At 39.5% G+C, this 25,217-nt stretch overlaps 1 pseudogene; it reads left to right on the top strand.

Annotated features, from left to right (window-relative positions):
- The first annotated feature begins 2,563 nt into the window (after positions 1-2,563).
- LOC104858078 lies at positions 2,564-24,482 on the top strand (annotated as a pseudogene).
- Positions 24,483-25,217: the final 735 nt, after the last annotated feature.

The raw sequence follows: 25,217 nt of genomic DNA, 5'->3' as shown, positions 1-25,217 counted from the left end.
GGCACCTGGGGATCCCTTCTTTCCTCCAGCCTCTAATTGGAGAGCTTTCTTGGCCACACCATTGAGACCAATTAAATTTCAAACAGAGTGATAAGAAGTAGTCCATGTGTGACACTGGATAAAGAGAAGCATTCACATATGATTTATACGTCACTGGAGATTCAATAAATTTTGTAGTTTGTGTCTGAGAAGAAAATTAATGTATTAAATCCCTAAGGCATTGCTCTTGCAGCCAGCCTGCTGTGAATGTAAGAGGGATTTCACTCTGTGGGTTGCAGTTTTCCAAAGAACCAATACACAGTGCTGCAAAATCATGTGTAACTTATACCAAGGGTGACAAAAATTAAAATCAGATTGTGACAAATTCAGTCATAGGGCTTAAGTTTTCGACATTCAATTATTCTTTAAGAAATTATAAGCTGTGTTGTGCCCCATGGCATAAATGAAGAATATCACAGTTAAATGAGTGTATGAGGAAACCCCTTCCCCTGCTAACCCTATATCAGTGCAAGGCAGTAGGTTTTGCATTGCTCATCCAAAGGCATTGCCTGCCCTGGCCAGGAGGTTTCTCCTGGGAACCAGCTGACTTGTGCACAGCGGTCCCAAGCTCATGGACCAAGGCGCCTCTCCTCTAAGGTCATAGGATGTCCTTGTTCTCTGTAAATTGCATGTTTGGACACGGAAAGATAATGCATTCTTCGGATTTTGCAAAAATAACTTCTTCGGGAAGATTAGATGAACAGTATACATGTCATGTGTCTTGGTCTGATTTTTGCTTAATGTATCACAGTGCTTTACTTTTTCTTTATTCTTTTTTCTTTCTTTTTTTTTTTTTTGTTTTTTTTGTTTTTGTTTTTGTTTTTTTGAGACAGGGCCTTACTCTGTAGTTTAGACTGACCTGGAACTCACTATGTAGCCCAGGCTGGTCTGGAACTCACAGTGATCCTCCTGCCTCAGCCTTCCAAGTACTGGGATGGCAGGCAAGCGCCACCATGCCCAACTAATACTTTACTTTTTCAATGTGGTTATGGAGGAAAGATTTTTGAAGGTTCTAGGCATGGTACAGCCATTGACTGCTACTAGTGAGCAGATAATGGAAGAAAGAATAAGGGGGAGAGAGAAAGAGGGAGGGACGAATACAGAGAGAGAGAGGTTGAGTTGACTGAGAGACAATATTATGTGACGGAATAGAAAGGAAGAGTGGGGAGTCTGGAAGGTGTGCTCCGGTCCCAGTAGCTTGGTGTTTGGAAAGAACCTCCTGTTTTGCTAAAGAATTCACTGTTGCGAGAAGTATATACATCTTTTCTGGGATTTTACTCCATAATTCACTTACGTCTCCATAGGCTGCATTTCCTCAAGGTTCTGTCCTCTCCTGCTACCACCTGCCTGCAGGATAGGAACTTCTCTATCACAGCATCTTTATCATTTGTGTTTTCACATTGAAGGTTCTCTGATGTTTTAACAGATTTCATTGATGTATCAAGTGTAGCATTTGATCCTTTAGGGTTAGACATTTATGTTCACACCTTCACATTGCTAGTTTTAACTTAGTGCTACACAAATCGTACATTGAGATTTTTAAAATTAACTCATGCCAGAAACCAAATAAGAAAACAAGAGGAAGATAATGGAACTTTTCAGCAAATTCATAAGCTTGATTTTGTGGTCTTCAGCAGCATTCATGTCTATCTTTTGCTTAATAAATGAGCCTGAGACATGAGTATTACTAATGCTTCCCTAGTGGTGGAAATAAATGCCCTAAGCCTCCCACAGGAAGATCCCTACTGTGGATGCCCAGGATACATTTGAACTGTGAAGGGTTTAACGACCCACCATCCATGTGGGCAAGTTCATATTGCAAAAAGTGGAAAGAGATTTGATTAGGACCATTTTATTGGAAGAAAGCATTCATTTAAAACTCTTAAATAGCACTAGAATTTGAAGTAGAAATTGTCCTCAAACACAAACTCATCAATATTGTCATCTTTATGCAAAATGGGTCTAAGATGGCTTTGTAAAAATGTAAATAAATTATAATAAATGAAACTCAAACATTGGCTTACTAAAACCTAAAAAGTTATTCCGGATTCTATTGTTGCCAGAAACTCTAATTTTCTTGCTAAATTCTTTTTAGATTACATGATTTTTTTCACTATCTGTTGAGATAACAGAGAAGAATGGGACGGTAGCCAACACCTCCTGCTGTAGCTGGATAAATACATCCGGTGTGGTAGAATCTCTGCTGAAAGAAACCAACACCCCCACTACTCTTGTCAACAATGCACGTCCTTCTCCTGGCTCACCCAGCCTGTATGTCCAGCTGCTTGGTTGACTCATTAATGTTCCTGGTGAGTTCTCTCAGTTGCTCGGTTGTTCCCTTCCCTTAGACGTCCTGTCTGCTTTGTGTGCTGTGTCACTAGAGCTCTGCAGCTCACGTACAGCCATCTGGTACGTGTCAGCTCTCACTGTGTTTATGATAAAGATGAACATAGAATTTAAATATAAGCCAACTAATCTGACATGAATTGTAAATTCCAAGCTAGGAGAAAAGAGTTAAATTATAATGGTGACAGAAAGTGGCATCAGTGCTCACATATTTGGACAGTCTTTCAAAAGCGAGAGCCTGACTGGCATTAAGCTTAAGTATCAACTTGACTTGGATGAGGGCCTCCAGTGTGATTGGTTAATCTCACTTCTGTGTATCTTTCTGGGTCGTGGAGGTCGCACTTATAGTCGCTGTATGGTCCGTGATACCTTCCTCTCTAATGCTATTTCCCTGCTATGTTTTCTGGCTTTGTTCTTGTCTTTAGCTATGTTGTTCCTTCTCTGTAACCAGCTGAGCAAAGAATGAATCCTCTAACACCAAAAACAAAATTAAGCCTCTACTCTTTTAAATTGTGGATATCATGTATTTAGTCCCAGAGGTGGGACCACGCAAGACATAGTGACTGTGGGAGAAGTCATTTCTATGATAGCCATACCATATGAGTGACCATAAGTTTTATAACTGGTTTGATGGAGGAGTTAGAAAGATTTGAAGATGCAGGCTAAGTAAGTCCTGGAGTGCTGTAAGCAGTGTTTGATGGTGATTTGAGTCAGAGTTCAGAGGATCAGCATGCTGGTGAGAATGTGGACAGTAAAGACCAGGCTCGGGAGGTTTCCATGGGCATGAGGATAGGACGAGGAAGTAGACTAGCAGACACGTGTATTGCACACTCTCGTGTTCTTATGAGCTTGCATGTTTGCTGCATGACCCTTAGTGTCAGTAGTTGCCATACTCTGTCAGGCCTCATACAGACCCCTCTGGAAAGGGGACTTCCACAGCTTCTTCAGAGAGTGAGAGTTATGGTGTTGGGTGTTAGAAGTGAGGAGGAGGATCCTGAGTGTGATTAATGGCAATATATTTTTTATTACATTTAATCTTTAAAATTTTAAACACTCATTGTATGTTTTGATCCTACCTTCTGTTAACATAATTTGTTCATCTGCTGTCAATGCAGGTGACACACAGGCAGGGGTGACAGTTATTAGCCATCCCCATGAGTGTTTTTTTTTTTTTGTCTTCCTAGTTTTGTGCATGGAAGTGATGAAGATTCTAGTGTAAGCAGCTGATGCCAGTAAAGCATCTCACCCACAGGACAAAGGGCAGGGCTAACAAACAATTTTTGCTGCTTTTCTAGTTGGCCTGGATGGTCTCAGGAAGGGCTACAGCAAAAAACAAGGTTACTGAGCCAAGTACATTAAAGAGGAGGGATGACTGTTCATCACAGACAGATTGGAAGGAAGGTGTCTTCCTGGGAATGTCATCCCGAGGCTTGGGCTGTGTGTGTACTACTCAGCCTCCCCTGTGATTAGAGTGGGACTGTTCATTCTCACCTCCTGCATGGATGACTGTGACCTCCTTGGAAGCCCATACAGCTTTCAAGAGTCAAAGTATGTTTTGAAGTTATTTGAAGTTTTTGCTCCTGTTGGAAGTATCCTTTTTCTCTGTAGAGAGATCCATTAACCTGCAAGGATGAAAGGTCAGAAATGCTTATCTTGTGTCTGTGTAGACAATTAGTCTTTCCCTCTCTCTCTCTCTCTCCCTGCCCCCCTCCCTCTCCCAGCTTCAACCATATAAACACTCCAATTGCCCATAGCAGCAGCAAAACTTCCTTTCTGGTGGTTTAGAATATTCTGATATCACTGCACTCCAGAAACTAGTCAGGGAACACGGAAACTGATCAGTAGCCTTTTGCTGACTCCTTCTAAGATCTTCTTTTCCAAGCAAGGCGCCTCAACCTCACCATGATTCAGAGATCTGCTAAATACCATATGGTCCTCTCTATGTGAGCCCTCCTCAGGAAACCAGCCCGGGTGTCACTGTGTCTGGTCATAGAGGGAGACTCCCACAGGACAGGAAATACTCTGTTGGCACACACCCAGCAGGAGCTTGTCATCTGGCTAGCTGAGCTGCCCTACTCTGCTTGTGAGACAGGCAATTGTCCACGAGTGACTGAGCCAGACCCAGAGATTCCTGATCAATGAATCAAGTAAACCAGGAAACTATGAGGACTCCAGCCAGACCACGCTTAACAGGAAGAGAGGAACAAATGTGGCTTTAAATGCTGGAGGACCAGCAAGTGACTCCAGTCAGCCTTGAGAGCCCGGGGGAGAAGCTTGCACTGCTTTGTGCTTTGCCCGAGTTGCTTTGCATAGCTGCTTTGCACTATCTCTCTTTCCTTGTACACAGTTTAATGTCATTGGAGCTTCTCTGGGAATATAACAAGCAGGATTTTTTTAATTGAGTTTATTGGTATATTTTAGGTATACAGTACAGTTACATTCATTATTGGGATCTTGTACCTTTACATGACAGGTCTTGGTTCTAATTTTTTCCCCTTGTCCCTGCCTTCCCTTCACCCCCTCCTCCCCTCCCCATTTACAAACACTTTATTTCCATTTTTTCATTTTCTCATATTTTTTTCTTTTCTCTTGTTGCCTTTCCCCAACCCTTCCCACTTTCCCTACACCTTTAGCCCCTTTTGTCCTATTTCACATTGTCCATTATCTCATTAGGATCTTACATACTATTACAGTTTATTCACATAAGAGAAGCTACACATGTGTGACACTTATTTCACTTAGGAGTTTATCCTCAATATGTATCCATTTTCCTACGAATGAATGCAATTTCTCATTCTTTATGGCTGAGCAGTATTCCATTTTATAGAAAAACAGCATCGTCTTAGTCCAGTTTCCAACCAATGGGCAATTGGGCTGTTTCCAAGTTGTAGCTGCTACAAACTGTGCCATTATAAACATGGTGTGCATGTATCACTATGATATGATTCTTTTAATTCTTTTGGAAAGATACCCAGCAGAAGGATGGCTGGGTCAAATGGAACTTAGAGTAATGAGCAGGATTTACACAAAGCAGAGCAGTGGAAGAGGGAGAGCAGAGCTCTGGCAGGATTTTCTGAGTCCTTTATGCTCCTTTGGTGACAGATTACAGTTTTCATGGCTACTCAGGTTCACTGTAGAAATAGCATAGTTACCTGGTTAACCCATAGTTGTCTAATAACTCAGCTGACCCATAGCTGCCCAATTCCATATGGAGGGGTGGTCTCATTACTCAGCAGCACTGTAGTGATTTCTTCTTCAAAGCTAGCCCATCATATTTAGAGAGTCACTTTCAGAGTAAAACCTACTTTGCTTCAAAGTTTACAATAAGCATTATTTTTTACCAGGGTTAGTGTTGCTAGTCTGTTGTTTATCACTGGTGCTGCAGGTCTTTTCTGGGTTTAAATTGTGTTTCCTGGTCAGCATCTGGAGGGAATTCTATCCAACTCATATTATGCATCCTGCACTGTTCTGATACCAGAGTTAAGAAAGGAAAGTACACGAGAAGAAATTGCCAGCAAAACTACCTCATGAACACACACTCAAACATCCAAACAAAATGTCCACAAAACCAAATTCAACAGCACTTTAAAAGAAAGTTTTGTCATGATCAGTTGGGATTTATTCTTAGGAAGCAGATTTGTTTGAATGCGTGCATAACAATATATGTGATGCAACAGACTGACAGATTGAAGGACAGCTTTTAGATCATCTCAATAGCTGCAGAAAATCATCTGAAAAATTCAACAATATTTCATGATCGAAACTCTCCACAAAGAGCAATCCACTTGTCACACACCTATGATCCATATCCACACACCCCAATTCCAGACACCTCTAAGAGGCACCAACTGTGAAGCATGAGGCTCTGTGGGGACATCTAGATAGAAGCCAAAGTACATACAATAGAGCAGTCCCATCCCTGGTGTGCATGCAAGACACTGATATCCTTCCACTGGAGAAACAGCCTCATCTCTTATTCCCTGTAGCTCTCTTGGCGTGGAAACAGCCTCGGTGTCCCTCATCAGATAAATGGAGAAAATCCAGCATCTACACTAATGGAATGGAAATATACAATCTTAAAAACAGTCCTGGTGTTCACACCAGCATGGCTGAACCCTGAGGACATTTTGGTATGAGAAACACGCCAGGCATAGTCACTTCTATGTGGAATCCCACAAAGGTGAATTCATACATCTAGAGAGAAAAATGATTATTATCAGATCCTGGCAGAGGGGTTCAGTGAGCAAAAGGGATAATTTTTTTTTTAATTTGTACTGGGGGATTGAACTTGGATCCTTGTGCTTGCAAGGCAGGCCACTGATCACTGAGCTAAATCCCCAGTCCCCAAAAGGGATAACATTGATCAAAGTGCACAAAATTTCAACTGCACAGAAAGATTAGGCTTTAGGTATCTACTGTGCAGAATGGTGAATATGCAGTCATAGTGATGCATGATGTATTTCCAATAGCTGAATAAATATAGATGTTGAACATTCACATATAAAAATGGTAAGAACATGGATGAAAGATTTGATAATTATTCTCATTCCTACATTCCACTTTTGAAAACTTAAGGATTGATGATGCATTCTTTAATTGCCAATGATTATTATTTGTAAATAAGTACATAAAATTATTCAAAACAAAGAACTACAAAGAAAATTTTCCAAATGTAAAGAGCTTGAGTACTTTAATTGAAAATGTCTAACTTATAAGGGCCCAGGATTTAGCTCAGTGGTTTCTACGCCTGCCTCACAGGTGCAAGGGCTCAAGATCTATCCCCGGAACAACAACAAAAAAGTCTAACTTATAACTGTATTTTAATTGAAAATAGATGAAAATAGTAGTGTCAAATTTTCTAAATCCATTGACAAAAAATATATGTTGTAGGTAGTGTTGTGCCCAAGTTGTGAAGTCCCCAAAGACCACCAAGAAGTCTGGTCCGATGCAATTGCAAGAGGAGTTTATTGCAAGCTCGAGCCTGGACCCTCAGGTGTCACTGTCACAATGCCTTCAGACTGAGAGCTCAGATCCAATTTTGAACCAAGTTATATATAGGATTTTCTGTGGCCATTTTTAGTTTTCCCTTAACATTAGGTAATCAAGGGGCACTGGGAGGGCACATTGGAACATGAGCTAATGCTTACATTTGCAAAATTATCATGGGGTGCTGGGAGGGTACGTATTGGAAAGTTACCTAAGGCCTTCATTAGAGAATTAATTCCTCTTTTAGTAGAGAATTAATTCCTCTTTTCGTTAGAGAATCTGATTTTTGCTAAGATATGTAACTATCTATGTCCACTATAATTAATTCCTATATTGATTGGATCACACAAAAATAAGCTTCTCTATCAACTATGATGAATTTCTATATCAGCTATAACTAAATTAATTCCTATATCAGCTATAACTAATTCCTATATTCATTGAATTACATAAAAAAGAAGCTTGTCTTAAAAAGAGGAACAGAAGCAGGGTGGAGAAGCCCTAAAAGAGAAACTGCAATTGTCAAAGCACAGAGAAACTGCCACATAGAATGGAATTTTTCAGAAAGGAACTTTTGCATTTACTGTATTCTGAGTAAGGGGCATGGAGTCCAACGTGACCTGAAAACTTGGTCCTCACAGTAGAGAGTCAAAACAAAAAAGAACTAGAGTAATTTATAAATTAACGATGGAAATTAGAAGTCAATGTACTTGTCCATTCAAATATCTGGGGGAAAATAAATCTGGACAGAAAATTCTGCATAAATCTAAATAAAGACAAAATCGGTCAAAATAAATTTATATTCAAATATTTAATATTGTTAATACTCTACTTCACATAAGGGTCATTGAAATATAGCTCACTGAGCCATTTTTTTTCCTTTAGAGCAGCTATGATGCCCCAGATAATGTTATATATTAAAAAGAAATATGGATATGTTAGTTATCTTCAATGGAATATATATTCACTGAAAAATACAAAAATCAGACTTGAAGCTTATATAAACACTTACTTGTCACCGATGCCTAGGTAAAGCTGGAGAACAGATGCAGCCTCCTCAGTGATGAAACATTGAAAGCTGAGGTATCTCAGCCATCAGAGGAGGGTGAGCCCCGTCCAGACCTTCACCAGGACGTGAGCTCTGATGACAGGAGGTCCATGGGCCAAGCACCACCTGCTTCTTCCAGGAGCAATGAGTACGGAGAGGTAGGGAGCCTGATGTGCCTGTGGTTCTGATGTTCCACTGGGGCTAAACAAGCACAAGTGCTTCCATGCTGAGTGTTTCTGAGAAAGGGCATCTGAATGAAGGTCTAGGTAATTTTACGATTCAGTTATGAAACAAAAATTTTCCAATACTTTACTTGTTCTAATCAGTAGGTTGCAGGATCCACTCTTGGGTGTCAGAAAAATAAAACTGGTTCCATTTTCAATCAATCAATTTCTAGGCACTGTTTGATGAGAAAAATGTACCACACATGCAAGCATTATGTGTTACTTCCCAGGTAATTTCCAGGAAAACTTACCTTTTCATCCATCTTCATGCTAAAATCTGATGAGGCTTTCCGTATATGTATAAATTTCACTAAATAAAGCATAGAGTTCAATCTATTCATCCAGAGCCCAAGGAGAAACCAAACCTTCGAAAGTAAAAAAATTTGCAAATTTCATTTGTTTTGTGTCCTAATTTTTCACTGAGTGAATCAAAAGTCTTTTCGCAGATGTAGCAAAGGGGCATCCGAGGATCTCAGTGTTGATCACCCCATTGTGTCCTCAGGCCTGAGCTGTCCCCTGTCTGATCCCCTTGTCACTCATCAAAGCCTGAGTGGAAGAGCAAGAGCAAAGAGCACAGTGCAGACAGCAGGGTCTCTCACAGGACCACTCAGTGCGCTTCTCCAGGTTGGGCAGGTCCAGCACCTGAGCTTCTCTCAACAGCACAGGTGTCTGTTAAGGTGGAGAATATAAAGCACCCTGTTCCCAGTGATGCTTATTTTAGATCATATCTTAACACATCCCAAATATTTTCAAGGCATTTGTGAATATACACCTCAGATTTATTATGTTCAGGAAAGGGACATAAAATACACAAAACACCCAGCAAGAATATTGAGCCAAAGGTCTTTCATTCACCATAACAAACATATACAGAGACACATACAGTCAACAAAAACAGTCCACAATGTACACCCCCATTTAAGTATATGTATATCTTCAGTGAATAAAACTACTTTCCAGTGATAAATGAGATCTTTGTTTTTCTCAAGTGAAGTTTCACTCAAATCTCAGTAAGACTGTTGAACATTCTTTGCAGAGAAGCATTGATCTCCCTGTTGCGTAGACAGTAGATGATGGGGTTCACAAAAGGGGGCACTATGGTGTAGAACATGGCAGTCAACAGATTCTTAACAGATGGTTTATTTGCTATTGGACTTAAGGCAGCCACTGATCCAGAGATGAGAAATAAAAGGAGAATGGCCAGCTGTGGGGTACAGGTGGATATGGCTTTGTTACGGGCTTCCATAGAATGCATTTGAAGTAAAGTTGAAAAAATTTTGATGTATGATATAAAAATAAAGATTACACATGCTAAGAAAAAATAAAAACACACAACTAGCAATATAAATTCAGAAAACTGGACATCTGAGGATGAAATCCTCAGAATTTGAGGAATATCACAGAAATATTGCTGGATCACGTTGGTCTTGGTGAAGGGAAGCCTGAACAGAGCCCCTGTGTGGACAGCAGAGTAGACCAGACCAGAGGCCCAGGAGCCAGCTATGGCCTGGGAGCACAGACTCGGGGTGATTATGAGCCCATAGTGTAGAGGGTGGCAAATGGCCACGTAGCGGTCATAGGACATGACCACCAGGAGGGCAAATTCCCCTTCTGCAAAAAGTGTGTATAAGAAAAACTGTGCCGTACACTCTGTCAGGGATATGGTCTTCCTCCCAGTCATGGAATTCACTACAGCCTTGGGAACAATAACTGAGATGCTGCCGAGGTCTAGGAGGGCCACGTTGCTTATAAAGAAGTACATGGGAGAGTGCAGACGTGTGTCTGTCACGATGACGGTGACAGTCACAAGATTCCCTGTCAGTGCTCCCAGATAAATCACTAAGAACAGCACACCTTGCAGGACCTGGAGCTCCCGGGAGGCTGTGACATCCATGAGGAGGAATTCTGTGAAGATGGTGAGGTTGTCCATGTCTGCCCACCTGCCGTGGTCTCTGCAGATCAGAGATTACAGTGAGCAGAGGATACTATATGTGGAAGGCAGAGCAACTGCTAAAACTAGCATGGCTTCTAAGCTGGAAGTCAGTATGGAATAAATGGATAAAGAAAAGTATCTGGAAACCTAAGGAATGTACGTATTTATGTTTTGGGTTTTTTCCTCCATATATTTACATTCTTTTAGTTCCTGCATTCCTATGATGAGAGAATCAAACAATACCATATTAAATTGAAGTCAAATTACAGAAATCTCATTTTTCAATTTTTTCAAAATGACTTTATAAATTTTCCCTCGACACCTCAAAAATTTTGCCATTTGCTTCCAATTTGCATATGTATCTCACGCCTACTCTGTGAGAACTTCCCAGTCAGCCCTTGGGTTAGGAAATCCCTCATCTGCTCCTCATTCTCCAGGTCCTCAGGTGGAGAATGACTCTGATGTGATCCTTCTGTGGCTGATGCTCTCCTCAGTTTCCCCTAACAGATCTAATGCGTGAACCTGAGCTTCCTTTCACAGTGACTTTGCCCTAGAGGACACCGAGTCAGTCACACCACACTTTCTCTCACTTCAGATTCTCCTCAAGACCGGTGTGAGCCCTTTCGTTCTCTCTTAGGACATCATCCATGCAAGGAGTGATTTCATTCCCAGGTAAAAATTCTGCTTTCCTCTTGGCAGTGTATTTCCTGTTTAATTCTGATTCCTCCTCATCTGCATATTTTATCGAGAAGAAACCAGTTTGAAATACTCCTCCAAGACGCAATCTTCTCTTAAACATGGATTCTAATATTTAATGAGGTGACAGATTTCTCTGTAGACCTCACATTTGCTTGATGTCAGAGCTTTCCAAAATCTCTTTATACTAAAATTACTGTGCCTTACTTCATTTACCTGTGCTCTTATGGAAGCATTCAAACAATAAAAAATCTACTTACTAATTTTTTTCAGTATTCCACTTAGTTATACCAAGAGATATCATCAACATACTATTTTATTTTCAGTGGAAAAAGAGAATTGAGTTATTATGAGATTGAAAATACATTCATTGGCATTTGTAGTACTTTGTAGATAATTTGGCCTTACCAAAACATTTCCTATTTTCCTGCTTTTTATGTGCATGACAATATTTTGCTTACAGTGGGACATTCATAGGGCTTTTGCGTGTTTTACAAAAAAAGTTTTCTAGGAATTGTTTTGTTTGGCAATTCATTGACTGACATAGTTTCTTCTCTCAGCCATATTTATAATAAAAGAACAATTGTTTGAACACAGAATGTCACTATTAAAACCAAAGCAATCAATTAAACTACTACTGCTGGCACGGTGTAGATCACAGATTCAAACCACACTGTGGTGATTTTCCTTTGTAAAACTGACAGATAGGTGTGATCAGTATTCTTAGTCTCATTCTCCACTTCTTCTCATTCCACTACTTCCTCTTAGTGCAAATTCTCAGGTTTCACTGAGCTGAATTCACCCTCCATTTTCATTCTGCGCAGCGCATCCCAATCCTGTGCAGAAGAGCAAACCCAGCGCACCCCCTTCTCGTTTTCTCAGGAATGTGTTGAAATTACTTGGGCACAACTTTAAAATATGTCCGACGGAGTGAGTGTGACCCTGCATTCCCTGTAACTTATTCAATGTGTGAATTATCACAATTTAACTAAAGGAGCAGCATTATCATTTTACTACTGTACGAATTCCAGTTATCATCAAATTGAGCATAATCATGACCACACTAGAACTCTCAACCTTTTTTCTCCTGCTTATTAAAGACCAGGTTTAAACACTATGGTTTGATTTCCATGGAATGTTCTCAAAATTCCTTCTGCTTATAGATTTGCTCATTTTTTCATTACCCCTTTAAATCTACCTCAAGTTGTTACTAAGTTAGCATGGTCTGGTGCTCTCTTCCATGGTAATTTCCGATCACTGTAATCCCTATGTTTTGACCTGAGCCTTAAAATAAACACAGCTACTCACGGTCCATTTTAAAACTAATTGCTCAAGATAAACTGTGCAATCTCGAACAATCTTTCTATTTGATAGTACACATAACTTATATGTGACTGAAATAATTACAGTTACTTAATATTTTGAAGTATTTCATAGATATGTGTATGTTACCTATACCTTACTATGTTAACAGAAACAGAGATATAAACATGGACAAAATTACCTGAGCAGTGGAGTAATGAGTCTGACCTCACATGAATGTTGCTGTGTTCAGTGTTAAGAGACTTAATGGGATCCTTGCTCCTGCTTCTTTCTTCAGTGAGAAAATGCAAAATCACCTCAGTGAGACTCCCAGTGTGGACCGGACCATGTGTGCAGGCTTGTTTCTGAAATACCTGGGACCCTGCTGCATCTTCACTAAGGACACATGACCTTCACTAAGGCGACACTTCTGATGAGCTCTGGGGACCTGGGGATCCCATGTTTCCTCCTGTTAATTGGCCAGCATTCTTGGCCACAACACTGAGACTAATTAAATTTGAAACAGAGGGATAATTAGTAGATAATATGTGAAATTTAATAAAGCGGAAGCACTCAGATATGATTTACATGACACTGGAGAGTCAATGAATTTTATAGATTGTATCTTAGTATAAAAGTAATTTACCAAATCCCTAAGGCTTTGCAATCAGCATGCAATGCCTCAAAAAGTGATTTCACTCTGTGGGGTGAAGTTTTCCAAAGAACCAGTACATAGTTTTACACAGTAATGCATAACTCATACCAGTGGCTAGAAAAATTAAAATCATATTATGATAAATTAATTCTTAGGGTTTCAGTTTTCAAAATTTAATTATTATTTAAAATCATAACTTCTGTTTTGTTACCATGGAATAAATTCAGAATATCACAATTATATATGTGTGTGACGAAACTCCTTCCCCTTCTAATCCTATATCAATTCAAGGAGTATTTTTGTGTTGTTCATCCAAACTCATCGACTGCCCTGGACAGGAGGTTTCTCCTTGGAATCAGATGACTCCTGCACAGCCATCCTCAGCTCAGGGATCGAGGATCCTCTCCTCCATTGTCACAGAGCTTCTTTGTCCTCAGTGCAGCTTTTACGTGTGTACATGGAAGATAATGCACACCTAGGCCTTTGTAATGAATAGCTTCTTCAGGAAGATTAGGTTAACAATATACATTTTTTCTTAATGTATGAAAATCCCTTATCTTCTAAATGAGTTTATGGAGCACACAGTTTTGAAGTTCCTAAGGCATGGCCCAGGCATTACTGCTTCTGAGAAACTCATGGCAGAAAGCATCAATCTCTGCTGAAAGAAAAACACCCCTGCTACTCTTGTCAACGTTGTACATCCTTCTTCTGGCTCACCCAGGGTGCATTTCCATTTGCTTGGTTGACTCATGAATGTTCTTTGGTGAGTCCATTCAGTTGTTCAGTTGTTCCCTTCCCCTTAGACCTTCTGCTTTGTGTGTTGTGTCACTGCAGCTCATGTACAGCCATCTGGTACCTGCCAGGTCTCACTGTGTTTATGATAAAGAAGAATCATCCAATTAATCTGACATCATCAACTGTAAATTCCATACTAAGACCAAATAGATAAATTATAATGGTGACAGAAAGTGGCATCAATGCTCATTTATTTAGAAAATCTTTCAAAATTGAGAACCTGTCTCTCATTAAGCTTAAGTATCAACTTGACTTGGGTGAGGGTCTCCTCTGTGATGGGTTAATCTCACTTCTGTGTATCTGGCTGGGTCGTGGAGGTGTCCCTTACAGTCCACACATGGTTCCTGGATCCTCCTGTCTGATGTTACTTTCCTGGTGTATTTTTTGTTTTTTCCACAGTCTTTTGCTATGCTGTTTCTTCTATGGAACAAGCAGAGCAAAGAATGGACCCAAGAGCCTAATTAAACATCTATTCTTTTAAATTTTGGTTGCCATATATTTAGTCCCAGAGATAGGACATTGCAAGAAATAGTGACTGTAAGTGGAGCCACTTCTGTGACTATGACTGACCGTAAGTTGTATAATTGGTTTGGTGGAGGAGTTAGAAAGATTTGAAGATGCAGGCTATGGAAGCCCTAGAATGCGGTAAGCAGTGTTTGATGGTGATTTGAGACAGAGTTCAGAAGATCAGCATGCTGGTGAGAATGTGGACAGTAAAGACCAGGCTCGGAATGTTTCCATGGGCATGAGGATAGGATGAGGAAGTAGACTAGCGGACATGCATATTGCACATTCTCATGTTCTTATGAGCTTGCATGGTGCTTCATTACAGTTGGCGGCAGGAGTCACCATATTTGGGCAGAGCTCGTACAGACCCTGTGGGCTGTAGACTTCTAGAACTGCTTCAGAAAGTAGGAAAATAATGGTGTTAGGGTTTTAGAAGTGAGGAGGAGGATTCTGAGTGTGATTAATGGCAATGTATCTTTTATTATTATGAATCTTAACAATTTTAAACACTCGTTGTATGTTTTGATCCTACCTTCTCTTAGCATAATTTGTTCATCTGCCATGTAGTGATGCATGTTTGATACTTTTCCAGATTTTGTCTACTATCAGTAATGTTTCTATAAACACTACTTTACACATTTTTGGTGGCCATGTGTTGATATTTTCCTTGGGCATGTAATTGTTCATTTGAAGTAGAATTCTTAGGTCAGAAGATAATTGTACATTTTGTCCTGTGAGGAACTTCCACACTTCCGTTGGGATTGCAAATGTTCATTCCTGTGACGAGATGAGGAAGGCTGCAGTTTCTGCATATCTTCCCTACCTGGTGTTACTAACTCCATGAACTTATGCGTTCCTTGGGGTGTGGAGCGTTACCTCGCTCTGCTTCAATTATACGTACACTTTCTGCTTGAGCCTTCATGTGAAGTATCTCATCATGCACTTTTAGACATTTCTAAATCTTCCTTAGAAACTCTGTACTTAGATCTTCTTCTATTTGCAATTGCATGCTTTGCCTTTCATCATTCGATTATAAGAGGTTCCATGTGTTCCAATTTTCAGTTCCTTGGCATGCATGTATTTTGTTAATATTTTCTCCCATTAGATGAATAGCACGTTCAGATTTTTTTTAATTTTAGAATTTTTCAAGTTGAAGTTAAATGTCCCTAAAATAAAATCCCCTATGCTAATCATGTTTAAGTGTACAGCTCAACATGACTATGTACAGTCACACTGGAAACTCTCTCCAGAACTCTTCACCTTGCATAGCTGAAAATCTCTATCCAGGTAACAATTTTCCCTTCTTGCATTTGTCAAGTTTCTATCAACCACCATTCTACAGTATTTTCTTTCTCTTTCAGTTTGACTGTCCTAGATTTTTGATATGAGTAGAACTGTACAATACTTGTTCTTTTGTCCTAGATTAAATTAGGTCAACATGCCTCATATAGGAAAACTCCCCATGACTTCTTTACCCGCTACCAAAGCTCCTACATAAATATTTTTCTTGTACATCTTCTCACATTCCTGTGTTGCAAATATAAGACCAGGAATTTCTCAGCTTGGCAATTTTTTCTGAGACTTTCTCATGTTGATAGAGTTCAGTAAAGCAGTCCCTCCGGGCCTGTTGGAGTTTAAGCTGAACTGCAACTCTGAGTACTCTTTCATCCTCTCTGCTACCCCAGTCACACACTGAAACAAGTGGTGCTTCATATGAGGAAAAACTCGGGAAGATAAAGTGAGTATGAAATAGCAAGGCAATCAGCATGGAGGGCTGATTCCCAAAGCACAAAGACACTCAACTCTTCATCTTATTCTTGGGGAGGGACACAGATGGACAAGGAATAGCCTGGACAGTCTATAATTAAGTCAATAGCTAAAGTTTTCATCACAGAGGTCCTTCAACTGTCCAATTGCTAAATGAGTGGGGGAGTTTGTTTTTGTTTTTTTCTTTTGCTTTTGATTTTTGGTTTTTTTTTCAGCTTTGCCTATAAAATGGATGAAATGCAATGTCTCTCAAAAATATCTAAGCATATAGTTTCTGAGCCTCGGCTTACTGAACTCTAAATTGCTATCCATCCTCAGTGCTCTTGGATTCCTTAGGAGTGAAGTCTAGAGGTGGAGGACGGAGGACGGGAAACACGTGGGCCAAAAATTAAGCTAATCTTTGATTCCTGTAAAAGTTGTTCATCATGCTCCATAGCACCTCTGCAGGATCACTATTTGCTCCATTCAAACAGAGAAAGCATCATTTAGAAAGCTTTCTCCTGCTCCCTCAGGTACCTCTGAAACTCACCTTCTACCTCCAAACCCTAAAATTAAAAGACCTGACAAATGGGGGGTACAATAAATTACAATTCTGTGTGCCAATTGGGCCTGTTTTCCTAAAAAGTCTAAAGAAAATACAAGGCAAGCCAGAAAATTGTACTAAGTGAAGGTATCATCATGGAGAAGCCTTCATCAATATGTTTACAAAGGCTCAAGGCTCCATGGCAGTACATCTAAGATTGCACACTGATTAAGGAGCAATGGTGTTGTGTGTGTTTATGTGCTGTGTGTGCTTGTCCACCTATCTGTTCCCTATGTGCTAATAACTGGTTCAACATGTGCAGCTGCTTTGTTTCAGCTCAACAACGATTTTAGACCATTTTGAGATTTCCGTGTGAAACTGTTCATATAAGCTTTCGGACTAGAACTTATTCAAATTCTTCTGGTTCACATAGCTTAACAATGTGATCATTTAGGTCAATAAGAAATGTAAAATACATTTAAGCTTAATGACCTGTTTCCACTTGTTAGTCAATCAAAGTGACATCCAAAATTTATTTTATAAATAGTCTCTATTGTCTGTATGCAATCATTTAGGTTTTCCCTGAGTATTCAAGAGATAAACATGAAAATGAGAGGAAGTTCATACAATAAAGGGAGGACTCTTATGAGTTAAACAACAGTAACCCCTTCTCAGCTCCAGCATGCCCATCGGTGTGTATGGGCAGCACGCTTGTAAGCATATAAATTAAAGCCTTACGTTTTTGCTTCTGAAGTCCAACTTAGATCTGAATAAATAATTTTATTTCTCCCAATTTTGTACCTTCATGCACTAGGAGCTGTTAAATTTATTTCTCCTGCCCCCCATCCTTGGGTGCCACTCTCCGCCTAGAGATTTTGTCTTCACATGGGACCTGTAGAGCACAAAAGAGTTGTGTTCTAAAGACCACAAGCTGAGGCATAGGGAGAAAACACAGACACCTGCAGGAACCGGCAATGACATTCAGGAGCAGAAATAGAAAATGGAGTTATGACCTCCACATCTTGGAGGTTTGAACTTTTGAGGGAATTACCTATGTGAGTGGGCAATCCTATTTGGGGCTTAAATACACAGAGGAACATTTCTAGGTTAAAGGGGATTAAAAGACACTCAAAAGTGGAAATCAACTTATAATAAAAAATAATATTAAGAAAAGATAGAGAAATATTGTTTCTGGGATTTTGCCCCAGATGTTCTGCTGGACATAAATACCATTTCTTAAATTTGCAAGAACTCTTTGTCAGAAATCTTAGCTAATGGATAAATTCACTTTTGGATTCCAATTTTAGTTGGCATTTACATTTAATTGATATGCTCAAACTATTTCTTATCCTTTCTATATTTTTATGCCACAATTATAACATTAATTAGCTCTTTTGCTATTTTAATAATATAAGAAATTATTTATGATTTCCTGGAAATTTTTTTAACAATCACTCCAATTTAAAATATAAGAATCTGAGATAAAAGAAAAAAAAGAAAAGGAAAAGTACTTTAAGATTCATAAGTCCTTTTCAACTTTGGTTTATAAAAGATTATGTTAAGAAGGATAGAGAATATGTGTGAGATTACTGAATATTATTAAGTGTTTTTCCTTCCTGCAAAAGAAGATGGACATTCCAACCAAACCTAGAAGGCTCAATATGTTGAGAAAAAGTTTGCAGAGGATACAATTTACATAAATAATATATCTGTTAGTTAACTTGAGCTTTTCCTCTTATTGGTTTTGTTTCTTCTAAAAGCTGGTTGTTACTCAAGGATGATAAGGAAGCTAAAACTCTGACTCACATGAGCCCCTTCCTTGCTTGGCTGGTGCTTTCAGACAATGGCTATAAACTCTCATTTCTGAGATTTATACTAAACATGAACTTTTCTGTACAACTAGCCGACACCTAGACTGGTCAATGACAAGAAGAAGCAGAACAAAACTGCTTTCTTGGGTTGATCTGACCTGGCTTATGGCCTCATTATTACTGATTTCAGAGTATATTAAACATATTCATGTTCCACAAATGTACATATCGCCACACATATAAGACTAAAAATCTTCCCATCATGCTGGTGACTTCCAGGCTGTTATTATTTATGGTTGTAAAATTATTTATGGGAGGACATGTTTAGGATTAGATATCTGGCTCCCCCTTACTTGTTTTCCAATTATCTGTCATAACATATATATGTCAATCCAACATTAGACAGACAGCTAGGAGGATATAAGCATGTTTTCAGGGTTAAGCTTATGTGACTGTTATGTGTATGTTACACATATGTTACATACATACTCAAACACTGTATAGTCCAAACAATGTCAAATAAAACATCTATAGACAAATGTGTTTATCTTAGGTTTCACTCTATTAAAAGTAAATTTTGGTAAAAGTTTCTTCATGTTATTTAATATAATGGTATGATTAGGATTGCAATGATGATACGCTTTGTTTCTCTTCATATCAGTTTCTCTATAAAACTTCATAACTTTTATCTGCTAACATTTTATATGGATTCAACTTCAAAGACAACCATGATTGTTAAGAATTTAACAGTTCCCTAACTACCACTTCAATATTTTCACTAATTCTACATAAGTTGTGGAGACTACAAGTGCATAATGGGATGATGAGACCGTCTTTCATATGTTTAAACATTTGCAAACTTGTGAAGCAACACAGTGTGCCCTTTATGCTGCACATTTATGCTCTCACCCTCACCTTCCTGCCCTCTAGTGGGAGGCAATGCTCTGGACGATGACCCTGCTTCTCATCAATTTTTTGTTTTTATCAAGGGACTAAAGCCCTTGTCCACTCCTTTCTCATCACAGGTAATCAAGCCAAAAATATGGTTCATACATGTCCTGACTACAGAAAGAGTTATATCAATTCCTCACATGTGAGGTGATCACTGATAGAAAGACTAAAATTTCACAGATAAACATAGCTAGTCATACCTTCTGATAAATTTAACTATTCACATTTCTATAGATGGCAGCTCTGATTAAATATATGCCTCCTTACAATATGGTGAAACTAGAAAAGGTGAAATATTTCTACTCTCATGCTTTTCTGTAATAGGATTGCCCTCAAATATCAAAACACAATATGGCCCTGCTTTTACTTCCAATTCCCTATGAACATTCTATCAATTCTGGAATGTCCTTCACTGGTACGTCCTCCCAACCCATGAGACAAGCTACAGAGTAGGATAATGAGCTCCTCAAAAACCCAATTATTAAAACAAACAAATGTGGAATATACAGGAAAGTCTCATCCTGTGGAACAAAGGCACAAAGAACATTTTATTTGCAAGTTTAAAAAATTGTGATTCAACAGTTTTCACAGCAGTGAATAAAAACAATTCACCTCAGAAGCTACAGAGACAATGCAAAGCATGAGAATTCCCTCCTATTCTGAACGTGTGCTTCTTAAAAGGTCACATAAATTACTTTCAAGTCCAAAATTACAATGACAAAAAAGACTCCTTAGTTTCCGATGTATTCATACCACCAAAACTATCCATAGTGTGTTACTGTATTCCTTTCCAGCTCCAATAGAATTTGCATAATGTTAATACCTCGCAATTAAACATTCTTCATAATATGGTACTTAGAAAACAAGCTCAAACTTGGCAGCCCACCAATATCATCTAGGAGTGGATGGGAAATTTCACCCTCAAATACATCAGGCAAAAGCACATTCTAGGTATTTTGATTGCAACTATTATTGCTTCTTCGACATTGACTGCTACTGTGGCTATGGCCTCAGACACCTTGACTCACTCTATCCAAATTGTTCAGACCATGAATTGCTATTTTCAACATATTACTTCAGAATTATTGACTCAGACTCCCATGGACAAAGAAATTTTTCAAAGACATGGTAGCCTTGAGGCACCTGTCATCTGCTCTGGTGAACACCAACAGGTCCTATGGACACAGAATCCTCTGTGTTGTGATATGGGATGGTGCTCAATGTGCATTATTTCTATTCCCTTTCATCATTCTGAATCTTCAGTGTAGTTCCAGTGCCACCACGCCGCCTTTCATACAAATGTGGAAAGAGACATTACTCATCTCTAGGACCAAACACAAGCCTGATTTATGAAATTTAGAAATGGAGTTTTGCAGCCTCATCCCAATCATATCATTTACTGTTTCAGCCCTGGAAACTGTTTCTCTGGCCTCAACCTTCACATTTGGATTCTTATTATTATTGAACTTATCTCTTTTTTTTCTGCTCTTTCTTGAAGTCCTAAGAGCACTCCTAAATGTGTTCCAATGGAACCTCTGTGCAGAAGCCCTGATGACTTTTCTAGACCAAGTCCAATACTGCTCTGCCCTGCACCCCCTGTCCTCTGCTTGATCTGTGGTATAAGATGAAAAGGGGGAAATGTGGAGACCTTGGCTGGAGGAGTGATTGGAATGAATGTAAAGATGGACGGATCCTCAGGGCAATAGCACATGCTCCTGGAGAGAATGAATAAATGTTACAGCAAATCTACAGGGCAATGGCTAAGCAGAATCAACAATAAGATATTCTTAGAGAATTTTCTTTCAGTTATTCTTCTTCTTGTGTCCTGATAAGCTTACTTAACTTAGGTAGTCATGTAGCATGTGGCATGTAGCAGACCAATTGGTTCCATCATTTCCCCTGACTAAAGCTCCTATATGAGTGCTTTTCTACTGCCTCTGTTTTCATATCCTTGGGTTGCAAATGAGAGGCCAGGAGTTTCTGAGGTTGACACTGTTTTTCTGAGACTGTCTCGTGCTCCTGTGTCTTGGTAAAGCAGTCCTTCTGGGCCTCTAGGAATATGAGGTGAACTTCAGTGTTGAGTAATCTTTCATTCTCTCTGCTGCCATAGTCATACACTGCAAGAGAAAATGAGTAAAAGTCACTGGAAAAGAAGATAAGTGAATAAAAAATAGAAAGATATCAAATACCAGAAAAACCCAAAATGACAGGAATTAGTGCACAGCTATTAGTGATAACAATATATGTTGTCTCAGCTCTGCAATTAAAAGATATGGATTGGAAGACTATCAAAAAAAAGTACTCATCCTTATGTGAGGTGGAAGAAACACACCTTATCTTCAAACACATACAGAGACTCAAAGTGTTAGCATAAAAATAATACTCCTAGCAACTAGAGCACTAAAGAATGCAGAAATATCTATATCCATAACCAGCAAGGTAGACTTCAATCAAAAAGATCAGAAGATACAAAGAAGGCCACCCAATAATGGTAAGGGTAAGAACACCCCAAGAAAGGATAAAATAGGAAATGTATATGCCTTGAGCTTTTACACACTGACTTAATAAAACAAAAATTAGTTGGCATTAAAGTGTTGATAAGCACCAAGATAATCATATATAGCTGTGGGTATAAACATTATCAAAATGGAGCAGGCCCAAATCATGACCTAGTGATACACCTTTCAAGTTCCCAAAACAATTAGAGATCATATTCTTGCTCATGGATTCCACTTGTCAGCTATGGCTACATGCCAACTTCAAGCCCACCCTGCATTTGTTTTCCCTTTCCATTGGGCAACACAGTTGCCAATCAATCAACTGACTTGATCTTGGAGTAGGTAATTGTCCTAGAAAGTCAGCAAATCCAGGGAAAAAAATGACCTAGACCGGTAGCTCTTACCCACAGATATTATAAACCATAAAAGCTGTGGGGTTTTACAACATAACTGACTTTTTCAAGGCAGATTAGAGTTTGAGAAAAATCCTGTTCCATGACTCACTATATTGCCAAAGAGTATTTAATCAGGAATCATTTTACGAGGGGTTAATTGAGATTGATCCATGGAACAACTCTACATCAGGGTTTCCATTGGTACCTACCCACAGTGACTGGATGAAAGAAATTTAGGAACTGATTCTTGTGAACGCTTTAAGTATCTTTGTATAATGGGCTAACTGTGTTACTGTTCAATGCTGTTTTATTGTTACTTATAGTAACCTTTGTAAATTGAGAAATTGCATTTAATTTTATTATTTTTTATTTATTTGATATTGGTTTATTTATTTATTTATTGGTACCAGGGATCGAACTTGGGTCCTTGTGCTTGTGAGGCAGGCAGCGGAACCACTAAGCTATATCCCCAGCCCCAAGAGAGAAATTTTATTTTAAAGGCACATCACAAAGTTCATTCCATGCAAATACATGAAATTGGAGCATTTTTATGGAAAGTCACAGGTGAATATACATGAGAATTGGAAAGGAAAGCCTGGCACAAAAAAGGATGTAGGAAAAACATAGTCATCTTCATATTATGAAGGGTTGAGAGTTAAAAAGGGAGAAAACTGCTTTGCAGAGATTGGAAGGGACAGGAGACGGAGCATGGGGTAGATTTGATCCAAGGCAGCACAGAAGGTCCCAGCAGCAGGACTGCAATGATGCAAGGAACATGGCTCCTGCTCTTTCACTTGGTAGAAGCCTCACTGGTGGTAGCAGAGCAGCAGCAACATGGAAACAGAGTTAACTGTCACTCAATACAATTGATAGTCACATTGATAATAATACACCTGATCCAGGATTCAATCCTACCTTCAAATTGTAGCCATGTGGGGCACAGAATTTGCTAACCATGGGTGCTCAGTCAAACATGCACCCCTTAAGCACAGGAGAGGATATTTGCAAGTGTTATCATGGAATGAACTCACAGCCTTTCAGTGGTGTGTGATGTTATGTAATAAACAATAACTCAGTGAAGCCTGAAAGGCTATTTTATTCAATAGTCATGCTATGTTATCCAATAACTTTTGTTTCTTGCATACAATTTGCAGGGCTAATATATCTATGCCCCTTGAAGACATGAGGATTCCTGCAGGTTTAGTTACATACACTGCATATATTTTTTCCTGAAAATTTCGACTGATATAATTTCCTTCAAGTAAAATGATTTTTAAGGTAAAAGAAACAGACTCTAAGTGCTGAAAGGTGCTCAGATTCCCTGGCTCTAGGAATATTTCCTTAATCGACATGATGCACATCTCTACCATCATGCCCAAGAAGCTCGTTGGCTGCATGCTGGACCAGAGAAGATTTCTTTTCTGGGGTATGGAACACAGCACTTCCTCTACCTCATCCTGATAGGGTACAAGTTCTTATAGTTGGGGCTCATGGCCTATGACCACTCCAGGTCCATCGGCAACTCCCCTGTGGTATCCAGTGTTCTTGAGATTCCAGGTGTGTTGGATGATCATGGAAGGCCCCTGGTTTAGAGCTCTCTTGGCAGCTTCCTTCTCATGCTTATCACTATGAAATTTCCCTTCTGTGGCTCCCAGGGCATTCACCATTTCTTTTGCTAGTTGCCCACCATCCTGACCCTGGTGTGTGCAGACATGGTCCTGTATGAGACAGGGAATTTCATCTGCTGTGTACTGATGCTGCTCATCACCATTTCTGTGGTAATAACTTCCTAAGCCCACATCCTGAACATGGTACACGACATGAACTCTGTGGAGGGGAGGATGAAGACATTTTCCAGCTCTTATCTAGGGGTTGCCATGTACACCAACATGCTGCCACACTCTTACCACATGTCAACCCAGGAAAAAGTCTTCTACAACATCCTTAGCCCCTTGCTGAACCACCTCATCTACAGCCTGAGGAACAAGGATTGCCTGGAGCACTGAGCTGGGTGCTGGAGAGGCGCAGGTCATCGCACTGAAGGTCAGGGGAGGCCTTCTGAGGGGTGGCTTCATCTTCTTGGCATAGGAATGAAAACAATGAGGCAGGGTGGCCATGGAGTACTGTAGGAAGAACCAGAAAGAAGATTCAAGTGGACTAGAAAGCAAACATTGACAAAATCTGTATTTTTAACCACTCTTCTTCCATCTCTTTGTTTTTCCTTCTAGCTTCCCTTTTCCTACAGAGTTCAAATGTATTGATAATAAATATCCAGGGGCTTCCTCAAATTCCAATGAGAAAATTTTTCCCAGGGCTTTATCCTCTTGTAGGTATAAGAAGGCACTCAAAATTTCCCATGTCATTGATAGTATCAAGTGTTGCAGGAGAGAAGACAGGATTTATGGTGCTGGAATACAAATCCAGCTCATGTTACAAGGAGATGGGGAATGCTATCATCCCTGACAGCCTCTCAGCAGAGTTGCTGACCTGTTTTTGTGCTTCCATCATCAGAGGGCTGGAAGGTCACTGAACAGGGTTTGATCCAAGGCTGATTATCCTCTCTGAGGTCAGACACTGTCCTTATTTCAGTGAAACATCAGTATGTATCTTCTATTTCTTTACAATGCATGAGTTAAGGCTCTCTGTGTGATAAATTACAACCAATAGATGAAAACCAAGGACACTACTTGAGCAGAGGCCTTGAATACCTGCTCTAAGGAACTTTCCCAAGCACTGGGCAA

Source organism: Fukomys damarensis, unplaced genomic scaffold (assembly GCF_012274545.1).
Source record: "Fukomys damarensis isolate Sample0158 unplaced genomic scaffold, DMR_v1.0_HiC HiC_scaffold_3, whole genome shotgun sequence".
NCBI classification, from domain to species: domain Eukaryota; kingdom Metazoa; phylum Chordata; class Mammalia; order Rodentia; family Bathyergidae; genus Fukomys; species Fukomys damarensis.
This window is presented reverse-complemented; position numbering and strand designations above follow the sequence as displayed.